This window comes from Engystomops pustulosus, chromosome 1 (genome assembly GCF_040894005.1).
Source record: "Engystomops pustulosus chromosome 1, aEngPut4.maternal, whole genome shotgun sequence".
In the NCBI taxonomy this organism is placed as follows: domain Eukaryota; kingdom Metazoa; phylum Chordata; class Amphibia; order Anura; family Leptodactylidae; genus Engystomops; species Engystomops pustulosus.
The window spans coordinates 241,031,236-241,049,286 of NC_092411.1; the positions used below are offsets into that span (position 1 = coordinate 241,031,236).

Here is an 18,051-nt window from a genome sequence, read left to right on the forward strand (position 1 = left end):
ATTGAAAAAAAAACGCACATGCGTCATGTTCTTGTGGGCTCAGTTTTTACGACTTTCACTCTTCACTCCAAATAACATGCCTACTTTATTCTTTGGTTCGGTGCGATCGCGGTGATACCAAATTTATACAGGTTTTATTGTGTTTTAATACATTTTCAAAAATGAAAAGAATGTGTACAAAAAAGAAAAAAATTTTTTGCCATCTTCTGACGCTAATAACTTTTTCATACTTTGGTGCACGGAAATGTGTGAGGGGTCATTTTTTGCGAAATGAGGCGCCGTTTTCATTGCTATCTTTTTGAGGTCTGTGCGACATTTTGATCATTTTTTATTTCATTTTTTATGTTATGTAAAAAGGTGTAAAAGTCGCATTTCGGACATTTGGGCGCCATTTCCCGTCTCGGAGGTCCCCGCCGGCCGTAACCGTTTTTATATTTTGATAGATCGGGAATTTTGGGAAGCGGCGATATCTAATATGTTTGTGATTTTTACTGTTTATTATGTTTTATATCAGTTCTAGGGAAAGGGGGGTGATTTGAATTTTTAATATTTTATTAATTTTTTTTATTTTTTAAACTTTTTTTTTTCTTTTTTTTTCACTATTTTTTAGACCATCTAGGGTGCATTAACCCTAGATGGCCAGATCGCTGCTACCATATACTGCAATACTTCTGTATTGCAATATATGTCATTTTTGCAGCACTTTCATTACAATGAGCCACTGGCTCATTGTAACGAATCTGCAGATGCCAGATAGTCTCGGGTCAAACGAAGACCCAACGCTACCACGGCAACCAATCGCCGCCCCCCCGATGACGTTCGGGTTATTAGCGGTGGGGGTTTTATGCAATATGCAAAAACACCCACCTTTGTATGAAGAGAACTCAGCCCGTGAGCCCTCTTCATACACTCCTTATACCTCTGCGCCGTAGAGCTACGGCGCAGAGCGTTAAGGGGTTAATAAAAAATATACTTAACATACTTATAAAATTAGCTCATCAGTATTTCCAAAGATGGCCAGTATAGAATTATTATCTTTGTGTATCTTTGCAGAGAGCACAAGAAGTAAGCCTTGTCGACTTGGGTATAAATCTTGAATAAAATGAAGGTGGGTCACAGACAAGCTCCTACATGTATCTGTTTTTAAGAAGATGCTATTAAAGTTATACATTTTTATAAACCCACCTTAATTTTGTTCTGATCTAAAACAATGGGCCAACTATATTGTACTGGCTTCTCCAGTTTTCTGTCTGGAGTTGCATTAAAAAGAACGTGTAATCTGGTTGCACATGAATTTATTAAGTGTGTGCGCCAGATTTGTGTTGCAGCTGCACTGTGTCCGACAAGACAGGAAAATGTGCACCTAAAGGGGGGTGTAAGTGCTTATTCAGAATTTGCGACACATTTAATACAGTGACACAATTGTGCCACATGATGTACGTTAAAGATGCACCTAAAAAAATGGTGCACACTTCCTGTGCAGTGCGTGGTGCGCCATATAATTGAAGACCATTCGCCAGTATTCAGCTATCTGGTGCACCCTGCACATGCGTGAGGCAAACTCCACTTAGTAAAGTTTGCCTCACTCTTGAAAAATTGGGGCCAATGGCTTTTATGGTTTGGGAGAAACATTTATAATCCCAACACTGATCAATATCAGGTTCCAATAAACCTTGGATCCAAGTGAAACTTCTGAATTGCCCACACTTTTATTAAACCTGCTTATTCCATCCATATTATTTATCTTACAAGCTTTCTGAAAATTACTGCCAGAGTTAAACATTTTTTTTTAATCTCACTATGATTTAGATTATAATTTTTCTTAAAAACATCAGCACATAGTATACATGTAACACAGTGTGATAACCTAGCTTAATTTCAAACCTACTGAGTCATAGTCTATCCTATAACACCTTTATCTCTCAGGCTCTACATGTGGTCTGTCATGGAAAATTGTGCAGGAAAGATCCAATTCTCCCCACATGTGGTATTCCCTTTTAAAGTGGTGATGTTAATTCAAAAGTGTGATTCTGTAGCTTTGGTGGATGCATTTTGTTCTTGTAGGCTAGTGATGACAACCAAAGATGTGACCTATGTTATACTGCCTTCAGGCACATGCAGCACCACAGGTTAATTTAAAATGGATTGAGGTGAAACATAATCTAGTGATGTTTTAGGGACACATTCGGCAACAGCTCTGACAGATTTTCTGTTCTTTCTATATTATCATTTACAAATGGTTTGGAAAAGGTTTTTTGTACAAGATCAGGTGGCCAATTTTTTTTGAACTGTAGGAACTGTGACACAATGAAGCTATAAATCATTCTGTTCATCTGTATTGATTAACTGAACTGTCAAGTAGGTTTTCTTTCTGCTGTCTACCTGCTGCAGTATTACTGAGTAACAAAAAATTTGTTTCACCCATGTCTATAGTACTTAACGCCTGATCAGTGCAAATAAACATCTACATACACGTAACATCTATGTATTAATTATTTAACTCAATGGGTTTTACAGCCCCAACTGTGTTTCTCAGCCACATTAAATATATGAGGGATTCCTTTTTATCAACAAGTTGTATTTGTCAGGGCAGTAGCAGACTAATAGGATAGGTTTGTATGTGGCACATTTGATAGAGAGTTATGTAAAGGCAGTGTCATATGTATACCACTGTATACCACTGGGGGCAAACTGTATACCACTGGGGGCAAGCTGTATACTACTGGGGGCAAGCTGTATACTACTGGGGGCAGGCTGTATACTACTGGGGGCAGGCTGTATACTACTGTGGACAAGCTGTATACTACTGGGGACAAGCTGTATACTACTGGGGGCAGGCTGTATACTACTAAGGGCAGGCTGTATACTACTGGGGGCAAGCTGTACACTACTGGGGGCAGGCTGGGCTGGCTGTATACTATAGGGGGCTGGTTGGCTATATACTGGGGGGGGGCTGTGACCAATGCATTTCCCACCCTCGGCTTATACTCGAGTATATACAGTAGTATTGTAATATGTTTATTATGTTTTAAAGGGAAAAAAAACAGACCAATCTTTATTTTTTTGAGACACATTTGAAAAGTAAAGCTGCATTTTAAGTTGCACTTAAAAACATGTTTAATGCTTGCCAGGCTACAGCATACTTTACAGAAATAGATTACACAACTTAATTAAATACTGCAGAATGTCCCTAAGTGGGAATTACTTTTTCCAGTCATTAAAATATCCCTAAAAATTAAATGCATGGTATATAACAATAGTAATGTATATTCCACAGTACAGGGAGTGTTAATCCCTTGCCACAATCAATGTAACTGTACGGGCAGTCCCTGGGTTACATACAAGATAGGTTCTTTAGGTGTGTTCTTAAGTTGAATTGGTATGTAAGTCGGAACTGTATATTTTATAATTGTAGCTACAGACAATTTTTTTTTTTGCCCCAGTGACAATTGGATTTTCTGTAAGCTTAATTACAGACACCTTACAGCTGATCTGTGTAGTCTTGTAGACTAAAGAAAAGCATCCAAAGAGCTTCAGCAGAGGCCACAGTAGGCAGAGAGGTCCGTCTGTAACTAGGGGTCGTCTGTAAGTTGTGTGTCCTTAAGTAGGGGACTGCCTGTATTAATGTTTCACACAACCATTATTATTATAATTCCTAAAGAGCACAAACAAACAATGATCCATTTAGTGATCAACTAAATGTATGGTCTTTCCTATTCCCTTCTGTATATTTGTAGAAAGATGTCTCCATCTGCTATTTAGTGGTTGTTGCAAGGTACTGCAGGTTAGGCTCCAATCCACTTCAATTAAAGCAGGGCCTACAGTACTCCATCATTTCCACTACAGGGCATATGGGGACATCTTCCTCCCTTAGTGCCAGTGGTTATATAATAGCTTATCAATGCAAAGTTCAGATGTTGGTAACTAACCATCAGGTATGAATGGTCAATCCTGAAGATTGAATTCGGTGGAAATCTCCATCAATGCTTAGATTAGTAATATTGAACAAATAAAGAATGTCCCAGATATATGAAAACTGGCGCAAACTGCCTTTGTGTACTTTGTGCCAGATAATCCACTCTGCACAATAGTGGAGCACACTCATTAATCTGGTCTTTTTCAGGATGTGACACAGCACTTTTATTTTGGTGCACTTTGATTAATGATGTTGTGACAGAATTGTCACATTGCAGTAATAAATGTGGCACAAACCCTGACTAAGCACTACCATGGCCCTTGCAGAGTTTTCTAAAGTGTCGGACAAATGGTGGTTCAAACACTTCATAAATATTCCAAAGACCTTCTTTTTAGTACAAACATCGACAGAAAACCAGTTGTAAGGGATTAAAAGCTTTTCCAAATTATAAATGAGGATTTTTCCATAGGACTTTCAGACCAGTGGGGAGATTTATTAATCTGTCCACAACATAATTCTGTCATAGTTTGCACTAAAAAATGGTCTGCACCGCATTTATAAAGGGTTTAGACAGTTTTCTGGCTCTCCGAAGACTAGCTTGACAAAAGGTCCTAAGAAAAGGGTGTGGCTTTGTGGCAAAAAAAGGTCAGTGAGCCAGAAAGACTGCTGACCCGACAGAATTGTGTCCTAACTTTCTGGCGTAGAGTAAGCCAACTAATAGGATGGGCAGAGTACGACTGCACTGTCTAACCTCAGGACACTTTTTGAAAAATCTGCCCCCATATGTTGATAAATGGGATGCAATGCTAAACGTGTTCTTACAGTTCTAACAAATACACACAACTTCATTTTACTTGGTGTCCACTAGTTGCCACATTCAGGAAGATAAAGATATCAGTTATGGAAACCATCAAGCAAATATTCTAGCTCCTATAGACGTGAATAGAGAGAACTGCACATTTAGCCACCACAACATTAAATCACAGCTCTAATGGGTTAAGCTTCAAATCTCTCAACTGTGATTTATAGTATTTTTTTAGGAGTATGTGTTTCTGGAAGACAACATTTACCAAAAATCTTCTGTGCACTCTTCATTCATACACTCCCAATGGAAATGGTGATATAAAATGGCAAGCAAGAAAACATAATAGCTTTAGATGAGATTAGTAATGGAAATGCACTGGTGCAAAGAAAATGTTAAAATAGCACAAACTTTTACAAGAAAACATTCTCCTTTTGTGTAATTTTCTGGGACATCAGCAGTAAGCCATTTTACAGCATAACAATTTTTATTTCTGCAATTTTACATTGTTTAGATCAATGAAATAGTAAATTTTACGAGGAAACTAAGTAGTATTGTAATACGTTTATTATGTTTTAAAGGGGAAAAAAAGCAGACCAATCTTTATTTTTTTGAGACACATTTGAAAAGTAAAGCTGCATTTTAAGTTGCACTTAAAAACATGTTTAATGCTTGCCAGGCTAAAGGTTTTACTTTACAGAAATAGATTACACAACTTAATTAAATACTGCAGAATGTCCCTAAGTGGGAATTACTATTTCCAGTCATTAAAATATCCCTAAAAACTAAATGCATGGTATATAATAATACTCAAAAGCCATAAACAAAAAAATATTCGAAATACATTACAATACACGCTTAGTATATTTTAGTAATTTGTAGGTGTAGTTAATAGTGTTTAGGTTATAAACACTTAGGCCCCTTTCACACTTGAGTTTTTCCCGTGTGTGTTCTGCGCATGCTTTTGACATGCAGAACTTGCATTGCTCTCTGACCCATTGTAATCAATGAGTTTTTTCAGACTTGCATTTTTTTTTACACGCACACACACACATTTTTTTAATGCACATATAAATCTCAGTATGTTCTACTTTTGCAAGTCACGCGTGTGAAAAACGCACCATACAAGTCTATAGAGATGCATCAAAAACGCATTGCACTCTGAGATACATGCAAATCCAACGCAAGTGCAATGCAAGTGCAATGCGTTTTTCACTGATCAATTGCCATAGAAAAGATAGAGCTCAGCCGCGTCTTTTTCACGTGTGTTATCTGCATGTGAAAAACACATTGAAAATGCATTGGAAACACCAATTAAACACGCGTGAAAAACACTAAAGACACTGAATGTACTCTGACTGAAAACTGATTGAAATCTGATGAAAAATGTCTGTTTTTCACTGACCAAACCCTGATCGCACCCTGATCAGACTCTGACGTGATCTGCAACAAAAGTGTGAAAGAGGCCTTAGTAGTCTTTGAAGATAAAATAAGGCTCCAGCCTCCTGATACATTCGGCAGATGGGGTGGGGTTGGGAAATTTGACAGAAGACGTTGCTTGGTGAAAAATTTTGCTATGACCAGCTAGTGCTGGAACATGGTGGTCCGCACAGCATTCTTCATACCCCTTAACTACCAATTGGCTTAAAGGTGGAATAAGAAGAGAAACAATCATGGGGGGGAAACAGACGGACAAGATTCAAAACAATTGTTTATTAGCCCTTGAAATCACAAATGTGTGATACTAATTGACATGTTGATATTTTACCATGAAAAAAAAGTGGTGATGAGAGAGTTAAAATGCAAACCCTATCGGCAGTAACTTTGTGTCGGCTATACAAGTACATACTTTCTGAGACAATATCTCTGCCTCATTGTTAGACTGTTAAGGCTTAAGCTTAAGATTATCCCTTACAATAGTAATTATGACTATTGTTTATTATTCTATGTCATAGACTTCCCACCTTTTCTCTCCATGGACCATTTTTTTGTTGATCTCACAGATATATGTTTACATATATCACATGACATGGGAGATAATTGATACAACTGGTGTTTGGCAGCATGTTGAGACGTATAGTGTACATAGTGTAGAGCAGTGATTCTCAACCTGTGGGTCGCGACCCCGGCGGGGGTCGAATGATCAAAACACAGGGGTCTCCTAAAGCCATCGGAGCCACAATTTTATTGCATTTTTTGGCACAAATACAATATTCTTGTACATGGTTTGGGGTCACCCCAACATGAGGAACTGTATTGCGGGGTCACAGCATTAGAAAGGTTGAGAACTAGAGATGAGCGAACATACTCGTCCGAGCTTGATGCTTGATTGGCCAGAAACAGAGCCAATCACAAGCCAGGAGACTCTGCACTCCACCCAGCATGACGTGGTACCCTTACACGTCGATAGCAGTGGTTGGCTGGCCAGATCAGGTGACCCTGGGATAGACTAGCCGCTGCCCGCGCTGCTCGGATCATTCTGTGTCTGGATGCCGCTAGGGAGAGAGCTGCTGCTGGTCAGGGAAAGCGTTAGGGTGTTCTATTAGAATAGTGTTAGGCAGGAGTGATTCAACAAGAACCCAACAGCCCTTCTTAGGGCTACAATAACGTTATACTTTTTTTTTTTTGTTTGCTTGTGGCTGGGCTTGCTGGCACTAGTAGTGCAGCTAGTACCATATTGTGAGGAATTTGCAGGGGGACTTGCTACCGTTGTGTTTAGCTCTTAGTGACACACATATCCACCTCAAACACCAAAGTGGGAAAATTTATTAGGGGTTTGATTTCAATTAGGCACAGTCTGCCATTTACTTTTTATTTTACGTTTATTTTTTTAATAACTCAGTGTCATCTCATCTGGCATAGCAGTGTGCTTTCATACTTGGCTAGAAAATAGCCATAGGAGAATCCAAACGGCTTACTTACGCCTACAGTAGCGTTATATATATTTGATTTCTGGTTGATCTGCTGGTGGCTGTCCTTGCTGCAGTGCATCTACTAGCAAATTGTGAGCAATTTGTAGTGAGAGTTGCGACCGCTGTGTTTTGCGCTTAGTGACGCACATATCCATCGCAAAGACCGAAGTGGGAAAATTTATTAGGGGTTGGATTTCAATTAGGCACAGTCTGGCAGTTTCTTTTTATTTTACGTTTATTTTTTCATAACTCAGCGTCATCTCATCAGTGTGCTTTCATACTTGGCTAGAAAATAGCCATAGGAGAATCCAAACGGCTTACTTACGCCTACAGTAGCGTTATATATATTTGATTTCTGGTTGATCTGCTGGTGGCTGTCCTTGCTGCAGTGCATCTACTAGCAAATTGTGAGCAATTTGTAGTGAGAGTTGCGACCGCTGTGTTTTGCGCTTAGTGACGCACATATCCATCGCAAAGACCGAAGTGGGAAAATTTATTAGGGGTTGGATTTCAATTAGGCACAGTCTGGCAGTTTCTTTTTATTTTACGTTTATTTTTTCATAACTCAGCGTCATCTCATCAGTGTGCTTTCATACTTGGCTAGAAAATAGCCATAGGAGAATCCAAACGGCTTACTTACGCCTACAGTAGCGTTATATATATTTGATTTCTGGTTGATCTGCTGGTGGCTGTCCTTGCTGCAGTGCATCTACTAGCAAATTGTGAGCAATTTGTAGTGAGAGTTGCGACCGCTGTGTTTTGCGCTTAGTGACGCACATATCCATCGCAAAGACCGAAGTGGGAAAATTTATTAGGGGTTGGATTTCAATTAGGCACAGTCTGGCAGTTTCTTTTTATTTTACGTTTATTTTTTCATAACTCAGCGTCATCTCATCAGTGTGCTTTCATACTTGGCTAGAAAATAGCCATAGGAGAATCCAAACGGCTTACTTACGCCTACAGTAGCGTTATATATATTTGATTTCTGGTTGATCTGCTGGTGGCTGTCCTTGCTGCAGTGCATCTACTAGCAAATTGTGAGCAATTTGTAGTGAGAGTTGCGACCGCTGTGTTTTGCGCTTAGTGACGCACATATCCATCGCAAAGACCGAAGTGGGAAAACTTATTAGGGGTTGGATTTCAATTAGGCACAGTCTGGCAGTTTCTTTTTATTTTACGTTTATTTTTTCATAACTCAGCGTCATCTCATCAGTGTGCTTTCATACTTGGCTAGAAAATAGCCATAGGAGAATCCAAACGGCTTACTTACGCCTACAGTAGCGTTATATATATTTGATTTCTGGTTGATCTGCTGGTGGCTGTCCTTGCTGCAGTGCATCTACTAGCAAATTGTGAGCAATTTGTAGTGAGACTTGCGACCGCTGTGTTTTGCGCTTAGTGACGCACATATCCATCGCAAAGACCGAAGTGGGAAAATTTATTAGGGGTTGGATTTCAATTAGGCACAGTCTGCCATTTCCTTTTTTATTTTACGTTTATTTTTTTAATAACTCAGCGTCATCTCATCTGGCATAGCAGTGTGCTTTCATACTTGGCTAGAAAATAGCCATAGGAGAATCCAAACGGCTTACTTACGCCTACAGTAGCGTTATATATATTTGATTTCTGGTTGATCTGCTGGTGGCTGTCCTTGCTGCAGTGCATCTACTAGCAAATTGTGAGCAATTTGTAGTGAGACTTGCGACCGCTGTGTTTTGCGCTTAGTGACGCACATATCCATCGCAAAGACCGAAGTGGGAAAATTTATTAGGGGTTGGATTTCAATTAGGCACAGTCTGCCATTTCCTTTTTTATTTTACGTTTATTTTTTTAATAACTCAGCGTCATCTCATCTGGCATAGCAGTGTGCTTTCATACTTGGCTAGAAAATAGCCATAGCAATAGGATAGCATTGTTTGGTTTTAAAAACTATAAAACACAAAAAAAAACTAAAAAACACAAAAAAACACAAAAAAAGTAAAAAAAAAATTAAAGTTATAACTTTCATTTTCAAAATGTTTAACCCGAGGGCTAGGGGTAGAGGACGAGGGCGGGGACGTGGGCGTCCAACTACTGCAGGAATCAGAGGCCGTGGTCCTGGGCGGGGTGAGACACCACCTGCTGATGAGGGAGCAGGGGAACGCCGCAGAGCTACACTCCCTAGGTTCATGTCTGAAGTTACTGGGACTCGTGGTAGAGCACTGTTGAGGCCAGAACAGTGCGAACAGGTGATGTCGTGGATTGCCGACAATGCTTCGAGCAATTTGTCCACCAGTCAGTCTTCCATGCAGTCCACCCATGTCACCGAAATCGGCACTCCTCCAGCTCCTGCACCTCAGCCTCCTCCCCCCCAGTCTGCCCCCTCCCAGGAAAATTTGGCATTTGAACCGGCATACTCTGAGGAACTGTTTTCTGGACCCTTCCCACAGTCACAAACCACTTGTCCGGTTGCTGCTGAGCAATTTTCCGATGCCCAGGTTTTCCACCAGTCGCAGTCTGTGGGTGATGATAACCTTCTTGACGTAGTGGAAGAAGTGTGTAAAGAGGTGTCCGACGATGAGGAGACACGGTTGTCAGACAGTGGGGAAGTTGTTGTCAGGGCAGGAAGTCCGAGGGGGGAGCAGACTGAGGGATCGGAGGATGATGAGGTGACAGACCCAAGCTGGGTTGATAGGCCGGGTGAACACAGTGATTCTGAGACGGAGGAGAGTCCTCGACCAGAACAGGTTGGAAGAGGCAGTGGTGGGGCCAGACGGAGAGGCAGGGCCAGACCTGGTGCATCAGCGCCAAATGTGTCAACTAGTGAAGCTCCCGTGGCGAGGGCTCCTGCAGCGAGGGCTAGATTTTCAGAAGTCTGGAGGTTCTTTAAGGAAACACCGGATGACCGACGGACTGTGGTGTGCAACATTTGCCAAACCAGGATCAGCAGGGGTTCCACCACTAATAGCTTAACTACCACCAGTATGCGCAGGCATATGAATGCTAAACACCCCACTCAGTGGCAACAAGCCCGTTCACCTCCGGCCGTGCACACCACTGCTCCTTCCCCTGTGTCAGCTGACAGTCAGCTCCCTGCCCAGGACCCTGCCACAAAAACCCCATCGTCGCCTCCACGATCCTCCACAGCATCCACCAGCGTTCAGCTCTCCATACCCCAGACGCTGGAGCGGAAACGCAAATATAGTGCAACCCACCCGCACGCCCAAGCCCTTAATGTCCACATCTCCAGATTGCTCAGCCTGGAGATGCTGCCCTATAGGCTAGTAGAGACCGAGGCCTTTCGCAACCTCATGGCGGCGGCCGCCCCTCGGTATTCGGTCCCCAGCCGCCACTACTTTTCCCGATGTGCCGTCCCAGCCCTGCACCAGCACGTGTCAGACAACATCATCCGTGCCCTGACCAACGCCGTTTCTGACAAGGTCCACCTGACCACGGACACGTGGATGAGTGCTGCCGGGCAGGGCCACTATATATCGCTGACGGCACATTGGGTTAACTTGGTGGAGGCTGGGACCGAGTCTGACCCTGCGGCTGGTCATATACTGCCGACGCCAAGGATTGCGGGGCCTACCTCGGTCCAGGTGTTTCAGGCCTACTATGCCTCCTCCTCCTCCCACCCCTCCTCCACCTCCTCCTCCGAACTACCATCCGTGGGCATGGCGCCATCAGTCGGTAGCTCTAGGCACAGCAGCAGTGCCGTCGCTAAGCGACAGCAGGCGGTGCTCAAACTGCTGAGCCTAGGCGATAAAAGGCACACCGCCCAAGAACTATTACAGGGCATCACGGCGCAGACTGATCTGTGGCTGGCACCGCTGAACCTGAAGCCAGGCATGGTTGTGTGTGACAACGGCCGTAACCTGGTGGCGGCTCTGCAACTCGGCAGACTGACACATGTGCCATGCCTGGCCCATGTGTTAAATCTGATAGTTCAGCGTTTCCTCAAGACATACCCCAATCTGTCTGATTTGCTCACGAAGGTGCGCCACATCTGTGCGCATTTCAGGAAGTCCAGCACAGATGCTGCCACTCTCAGGGCAGCGCAGCGCCGCCTCCAACTGCCCGCTCACCGACTGTTGTGCGACGTGCCCACGAGGTGGAATTCAACACTGACCATGTTATCCAGAGTTTACCAGCAGCGCAGAGCGATTGTAGACTGCCAGATGTCAACTTCCACCAGAACTGGTAGTCAGGTCAGTCAGCTTCCTCAAGTCTACAATGAGGAGTGGACGTGGATGTCTGATATCTGTCAGGTGCTGAGTAACTTTGAGGAGTCAACACAGATGGTCAGTGGCGATGCCGCCATCATCAGCCTCACCATCCCGCTGCTTGGCCTGTTGAAAAAATCTCTGATCAGCATGAAGTCGGAAGCTTTGCGCTCGTCACAAGAGACGGGGGAAGAAGATTCCCTTGTTGATAGCCAAAGCACCCTTAGGTCTGTTTCTCAGCGTATATCGGAGGAGGTGGAGGAGGATGAGGAGGAAGAGGAGGAGAATGTTGGCGAGACACAAGAGGGGACCATTGTTGAGTCCTTCACTGTTCAGCGTGTATGGGCAGAAGAAGAGGAGTTGGAGGAGTTGGAGGAGGAGGAAATGGACAGTCAGGCCAGTGAGGGGAGTGAATTCTTACGCGTTGGTACTCTGGCGCATATGGCAGATTTCATGCTAGGCTGCATATCCCGTGACCCTCGCGTTCAAAGAATTTATTCCAGCACCGATTACTGGGTGTTCACTCTCCTGGACCCACGGTACAAGCAAAATCTTTCCACTCTCATCCCTGGAGAGGAAAGGAGTGTGAGAATGCATGAATACCAGCAGGCCCTGGTGCACAAGCTGAAACAGTATTTCCCTTTTGACAGCGCTAGCGGCAGAGTGCGTAGTTCTGCGGGACAAGTAGCGAGGGAGAGTAGGCGAGCAGGCAGCTTGTCCAGCACTGGCAAGGGTACGCTTTACAAGGCTTTTGCCAGCTTTATGTCACCCCAGCAAGACACTGTCACCTGTCCCCAGTCTCGGCAGAGTAGGGCTGATCTTTACAGAAAGATGGTGAGGGAGTACGTAGCTGACCATACCATCGTCCTAAATGATCACACAGCTCCCTACAACTACTGGGTTTCAAAGCTGGACATGTGGCACGAACTGGCGCTGTACGCCTTGGAGGTTCTTGCCTGCCCTGCCGCTAGCGTCTTGTCCGAGCGGGTTTTCAGTGCAGCTGGTGGCATCATCACCGATAAGCGTACACGCCTGTCGACTGACAGCGCTGACAGGCTGACGCTTATTAAGATGAATAAAGCCTGGATTTCTCATAATTTCCAATCTCCACCAGGTGAAGGAAGCTCAACCTGAATAATTTATCCACTCCTCCTCCTCCTCATTTTCCTCCTTCTCCTCCTCTTTGTACAGTAAAGCAGAGGAAACTGGCTATTTTTTGACAGGGCCCACTGGCTCTAGCTATAGTACTTTATGCATTTAATTTTTCTGGAGGGCCACCGACCCGGTCCTCTGTTTTAAACAATTTTTGGGAGTGCCACATACAGGCACTCAATCTATTCAATTTTTCTGGAGGGCCACCTACCTGCTCCTCTGGTTTGAAAACTTTTTTGGACTGCCACATACAGGCACTCAATCTATTCCATTTTTCTGGAGGGCCACCTACCTGCTCCTCTGGTTTGAAAACTTTTTTGGACTGCCACATACAGGCACTCAATCTATTCCATTTTTCTGGAGGGCCACCTACCTGCTCCTCTGGTTTGAAAACTTTTTTGGACTGCCACATACAGGCACTCAATCTATTCCATTTTTCTGGAGGGCCACCTACCTGCTCCTCTGGTTTGAAAACTTTTTTGGACTGCCACATACAGGCACTCAATCTATTCCATTTTTCTGGAGGGCCACCTACCTGCTCCTCTGGTTTGAAAACTTTTTTGGACTGCCACATACAGGCACTATCCAAATTAAATTGTCTCCATAGCAGCCTCCACACGTTGTCTCCATTGCTACCTCCAAAAGTCGTCCATATAGCTGCCTCCATACATCGTCCCTTTATCAAACGAGGTGTGTCAGGCAGAAATTTGGGTTGTTTTCATGGATTCCACATCAAAGTTGTTAAATTTGTCGCCACCCAGCTGTGTTATCCACAAAATATACTGGCAAACTTTTATCATTTACCAATATTATTTCAGCGCTTCTTGCGCTTCTGTTTACATTCCCCTCACCCGCCATATCCTAAACTTATAAGAACGCTACTACACTTGATCTTATACAAAAGGTTCTTAGAAGTGCTGTTTGGGGAGTAGCCTAGACACACGGGCTTGGATTGGCGAAAGCTCGCCTGGCAGCGGAGCGCCAGCTCCATGCCAAGATCCAACTAACATAGTTTTAACTGCAGCACCTTTAATCTACTACTAGTTCGCTGCCTCCATACATGGTCCCCTTATCAAACGAGCTTTGTCAGGCAGAATTTTGGGTTGTTTTCATGGCTTCCACAACAAACTTGTTAACTTTGTCGCCACCCTGCTGTGTTATCCACAAAATATACTGGCAAACTTTTATCATTTACCAATATTATTTCAGCGCTTCTTGCGCATCTGTTTACATTCCCCTCACCCACCATATCCCAAACTTATAAGAACGCTACTACACTTAACTTGGTGCACGCTGGGACTGAGTCTGACCCTGGGGCTGGTGATATACTGCCGACGCAGAGGATTGCGGGGCCTACCTCGGTCCAGGTCTCAAAGGCCTACTATACCTCCTCCTCCTCCCACCCCTCCTCCACCTCCTCCTCCTCCGAATTACCATCCGTGGCCATGGCGCCATCAGTCGGTAGCTCTAGGCACAGCAGCAGTGCCGTCGCTAAGCGACAGCAGGCGGTGCTCAAACTGCTGAGCCTAGCCGATAAAAGGCACACCGCCCAAGAGCTATTAAAGGGCATTCCACATCAAACTTGTTAACTTTCTCGCCACCCTGCTGTGTAATCCACAAAAGATACTGGCAAACTTTTATCATGTACCGATATTATTTCAGCGCTTCTTGCGCATCTGTTTACATTCCCCTCTCTCGCCATATCCCAAACTTATAAGAACGCTACTACACTTGATCTTATACAAAAGGTTCTTAGAAGTGCTGTTTGGGGAGTAGCCCAGAGACAGGGGCTTGGATTGGCGAAAGCTCGCCTGGAAGCGGAGCGCCAGCTCCATCCCAAGATACAACTAACATAGTTTTAAGTGCAGCACCTTTAATCTACTACTAGTTCACTGCCTCCATAATAATAATAATAATAATAATCTTTATTTATATAGCGCCATCATATTCCGTAGCGCTTTACAAATCATAGGAAACAAATACAAATGTAATGTAACAGAGCACAACATTTGTATGGAACAACAGGAGTGAGGTCCCTGCTCGCCAGAGCTTACGGTTTATGAAGATGATGGGGTAACACGAGGTAAAAGAATTTTTAATGGTCAAGCCATTCTTCTTAGGGAATAGAACAAAATATAATAAATGGAATTGCTGTCGCTTGAACCACTCAGCCGTCACCAGGTCCAGGGTGAATGGGACTGCATAGAAGTCTGGTGCCTGTTGGTTGCTGGATAACAGATGGGAGGACGACACAGGACGGGTTAGTAGAAGAGTTAAAACTTCATGCAGTTAATGAGTGTTATAGGCTTGCCTAAAGAAATGGGTTTTAAGAGCACGTTTGAAACTTTGGAGGTTAGGTATTAGTCTGATAGTCCGGGGCAGAGCATTCCATAGAATTGGTGCAGCTCTAGAGAAGTCTTGGAGACGCGAGTGGGAGGTCCGCACTAGGGTAGAGGTTTATCTAAGATCACTTGCGGATCTAAGAGCACGGGTTGGGCGATAGACTGAGATAAGAGAGGAGAGGTAGGGGGGGTGCAGCATTATACAGAGCTTTATGGATGAGGGTTATTATTTTAAACTGTATTCGAAAGGAGACTGGCAGCCAGAGCAGCGACTGGCATGAACTGTAGGCATACATGGTCCCCTTATCAAACGAGCTGTGTCAGGCAGAATTTTGGGTTGTTTTCATGGCTTCCACAACAAACTTGTTAACTTTGTCGCCACCCTGCTGTGTGTTACTGCAATTATTTTGGTATCCTTACAGTTAGGATAATTATCATTGTCTGTGGGCACCAAATTAAAGTTATATCCTCTCTTAAAGGGGACAGCAGAGAGAGTGACCGGCCGGGAAGAGACACAAGAAGCACACACGTAGCAGGTGTTCAAAAGGGTCTCTTAGCCCTGTCTTTCAGACTTCTTTATTTATAGGAATCTCATGGTTTCTCCCCCTTACAGGCTAAGTATAGCATTCCACACACATTCCCTTGTTTGTCTAGCAAAATGTGTTAAAGCAAGGTAGGAATGTCCGAGCCAGTAGCTGTATCTCACAGTGACAACACATGTCTATTTACATCTGAAGGTCACTGGACAACTGCTGAAGTAGTATAATTGGCAATATTGTATTCACAATTAATAATTTGCTTTCACATTTCCTCCTTTTGAACACAATATTGCCCCCTTATGTCAGTCATTGCACCCGTATTAGCTACTTCTGACCAGTTCCCCTGGACCAGGACACATTATGATGTCGTTCACCAACACGGGGCCCTGACCAGACATAGGTTTTCTGCTAGTGGCTTGGACCTCCTACCAAGCTAGGATTTTCACTTTATTTACAAAATCAAACACATATGATATTCATTTTAAAAAAAATTGATCATCTTCTTTAAAGCCAGACATTAGAAGTCCTTCCGTCACATCCTCTGGTTTCAGCAATTCAGATGACTTCCTCCTGGGTTATATCTTGTTTGAACCACGCAGACTTGTACTGGCTTGGCATCCTTTTTACACGCTTTTCGAAACCTTTTAACTAAAAAGAATAAAGTTTTAATGCCAACATAAAGAACGATCATACATATTAAAACTTGTAATATCACATGTATTATTCCTATGATCCATCCCCCCAGGCCCTTAAACCAGTTAGCTGGGTTCAGCCAGGTAAGCCAACTTGGCCACTGGAAATTCCAGTCCTCTAGAGAGTTAACCTTCCTAAACTCTTCCTTTAACCTTTTAGCTTGTTCGATATCATGCTTCACCTGCAAAACACCTGAGGGATCAATATAATGGCAACAAGCAGGACCCACCACCTGGCACATACCACCTTGCGCTGCCGTCAAATAGTCAAGGACTAGAGCATGCTGATTACTTACCAATGCCAGCTGCCCTGTAAGTGTTGATGTTACATTCAGGGCATCAAATATATATTCTGTAACATTATCAAATAACTCAGCTAGTTTCTCAATATTATGAGCATTCCGCACTGGCAGGCCCATAAGAGTTAATGATAGGCCAAATTTCTCATGCCAGGGTATATGCATAAGTTCTTTTGCCTTACTTTTTCGTTTATACAGCATGTGCTTGGGTACTGTACCATATGGGAAGTCCTTACTCTCCCATACCCAGGTAGCAGGAGTTAATCTAGCAAGGGTACAGGAACCTTCTGCTCCCAAAGGTATCCACTTGTATGCATTATGACCACACACAATATAGACATCTTTGGGTAGCTCAAAGGCGCTGCTTCTGTAATGCACCAACATATCTGCAAGTTCTACTAACCTCAGGGAATTGTCAAAAAGGCACCAAGGTTTACCTGTCTTATTTCCCATGGGGCTATGATATCTTTCCCTTCTACATGCTGAACCATCACTCTGATTATACTCAGTTCCAGGATCATCAATGGCTCCTTTCTGGACACAAGTTATATTATCCCCACCTGTAAAATTAGAAGCCCATGCCCAAGCTGGATCATGTATATATCGTCCTAAACAATCCTTTGAATATGGCATGTTACAACCCAGTGGATCTGGAGCCTTTTGGAAGCTAATTTTAATTTTTCCACTGGTTGTTTCTCCTAATTTTAATGCAGGAACCTCAACCCTTTTCCAATTCCCTGGGATCCCTTGCCTATAATCCATCATTTTTGAATTATCCCTTTTAGTTAGGTTGGCCACCCACCAAGGATCAAAAACATGCCCCACTATTGGGAGTGGGACACCAACATCTGTCCATTTATTATAATCATACAATTCTAATTCCCAACATTCTGACTTAAGGAGCTCCTCCTCTGTCAGTGGGATAGCTAGATAGGGCATACTTTTGGCCGCTATTGGTGAGTGTGTGCATATCCAACAGTCTGTCAAATTAGTTACTTTTGCTATGGCCACATGATGTCCAACAAGCTTATTGTCCCATTCATCCTTTAGGACATGGTTAAAACATGTTATACAAACAATAACACAACACCAGACCAGGAGGCTCATCATGACTGGTCCTCCTGGTTTAAAACCTTTTTACAATGACTGGCGTGTATCCAAGAAGACTTCCCTTCCAGCTTCACTGATGTGG

General features: G+C 43.3%; 1 long non-coding RNA gene across 1 annotated transcript in view; it reads left to right on the plus strand.

Moving 5' to 3' along the window:
- The first annotated feature begins 1,050 nt into the window (after positions 1-1,050).
- The window catches only part of LOC140106698 (uncharacterized), a 41,596-nt gene continuing 24,595 nt past the window's right edge, over positions 1,051-18,051 (plus strand). The window contains exon 1 of the long non-coding RNA XR_011850841.1: positions 1,051-1,108. This is a non-coding gene — a long non-coding RNA (uncharacterized lncRNA). The remainder of the gene's footprint in view (positions 1,109-18,051) is intronic.